We start from the raw sequence: 2,453 nt of genomic DNA, 5'->3' as shown, positions 1-2,453 counted from the left end.
TATGGTTCTGATTGTGAATGTCTGCCTCAACACGTATTTTAGGTAGAATTAGGATGGTATTCATGATCAGTTAAGCTGTTAATTATTTTGAAATTAAAATAGTTTGGAAATGTTCAAATTTATCCATTATGATTTTAAGGGTAGGAACATGCTGGAATATGAGTATACTCTTATGCTGAAATGCTTGATTTTTTAGCACAATCTGGTGTTTTATATTCATAAATCACTTGTAAACCAAAGATCTTTTAAAAATTTAAATGAAACATTCCTTCTTGTGTTCACTTTTCTTTCATATTGAGATCTGTTGTTCCGATAAAAATAGAATAAGACTTATTAAGTTGCACTTCTATGGTTGATCCCTTTCTTCTGGAAATAGCAAGAATTAAATAATCATGATCAAAACATGCAAAGTTAATATGAACTGCTGGTTAAATAAAATGCATTGAGTGCTAGATGGGATAAAGGCTTTGAAAGTCTACAATAATTTGCTTTCAGTTGTGGCTCAAAAGTGCATGATTTTTTTTGATTAAAAAGCTGTATGAGCCCTGTATTGAATTTCCAATGTTCTCTAAAAGAGAAAAGCAGAAATTAGTCACATTTTTGAAGAGCTGAAAGAAGCAAATGTTTGGAATTTTTCCTTGTAAATTTGCCAAAATGTTTGATCAAAAACAGTTCATTCTCTGACTGTAATTAATTAAGTAATTTGTTTCAGGTTTCTGTGATGGTGTGTGTTTTTTTTACTGACGGTAGAAGGAATCAAAGGAAAATGAGAGAAAATGTCCTTGCAGGATTTTATTTAGGTTACATGTAATTCCAGGCACAGGGGTCTAAACCACAACATGATTTCTGGGCACAACATGGAACGATTTAAAAGGCCAAGCCATCTATAATCTGGATTTAGTCACGTCAGGCCAACACAAAGTCAGCTAATATGGTCCTTAAAAAACTGTTAGTCCATCATCGGTCTTGACGTTAAGAAAAAGACCTCATTTTTAAAAGTCCCTCCTACATAAATCCTGCAGAATCCCAGGAAACACTGAGTTGAATGTGACTGCATCAGCCTTTTAAAGGCCACAGTTTGTTTGGATCCCTGCTCCACTCCCCAGTCCCCATCAAAGACATGATAGCATTGTTAATCATCCTCTACAAGGCGATGAATTATTCAGCGCAACATCCAGGGTGGCAACTCTGTATTTAAACACAGACTTCTAATGCATCACACCCGGAGAACAGAAACTACTGCTGCTTCATAAATACTACAGAAGGTGTGTTCCCTGCTTCCAGTTATAAAGTTAATTAACTCGACTACATGACGCTGACATACGACCATCCAGTGAGTCAACACGCCCAAATTGTCAGAATCCATCCTGCTACATTGGGAGGTTTAGGGTTGGGCAAACACAAACTGTGCATCATTTATAACATGCTGTGAAACACCACTAGTAATCTCCAGAGATGAAGTGACATTTACAAAGTTTAATTAACTTCCAAAGCGACACTTAAAAACCACTTTGGTTTTTGCATCATCTTGCATTTTTCATCAAGCTTCCAGTAACATTTATTATAAAAACAGCATTACGTAAAGACAAGGGAGCTGTTATATTTCATAAATAGTTTGATACCAACATAAGTTTATGTAAATGTATGAAAAAAACTCAACCTGTGCTCTCAGGCCATGAAATGTGTAGGCTTTGCATGTAGGTGGGCTCCCCTTGAATAAAAGGTCATATTTTTCCGCACTAGGCCTACATAAATAATGATAATATATTCATGAACACACTACTAGCTGCATTTTCTGTATAAACAGTTTGAAAACAAAGGCAGAGATACAGCTCAAGAGATAATTAACGATTAAGTCAATTCAATCACTGTCTTATAGGTCATGCATGGAGAAATGCAGTTGTATGCAACCATGCATAATGATATGGAGGTATGTAAATCAAAGAGCTCAGGGAGGGATGAACTGGAGCAGTAAATTGTTTTGATCTCTGTTTGTGTCAGCAGGTGGCGCTGTGGAGACACTTATTAAAATCAAGCAGAATCCTCCCTGAGAACACTTACCTCACTCTGTACACATTAAGAGTCTTAATTAGGTGTAATTTGCTCTGCACGCTTAATATTAAGATTACATGCTCCATGTATTTTTAGTTAGTCTTTCGTTACACTTATTTGGCCTGATATCCAAGATATTGAATCTTTAAAAAATGCACACAAACAATACATATATATTTTAAACAGCGGCTAACATGACATTAAATTAAAGTGAGCATTACTGGACTCATATAGTGTGTTTTCCCCGTTTAGTACCACAGCACACCGGAGGATGGAGCCAGCATGAGCGTCTACAAAACACTTCTGCCGCTGAGCGTAAAAAGGGGCGTTTCTGAGCTTGGCAGCGTCTCTGTTGGCGGTGCCAGGTGTGTTCAAACCTGTAGCAGACCAAACGCTCGCAG

This window comes from Centropristis striata, chromosome 3 (genome assembly GCF_030273125.1).
Source record: "Centropristis striata isolate RG_2023a ecotype Rhode Island chromosome 3, C.striata_1.0, whole genome shotgun sequence".
NCBI classification, from domain to species: domain Eukaryota; kingdom Metazoa; phylum Chordata; class Actinopteri; order Perciformes; family Serranidae; genus Centropristis; species Centropristis striata.
This window is presented reverse-complemented; position numbering follows the sequence as displayed.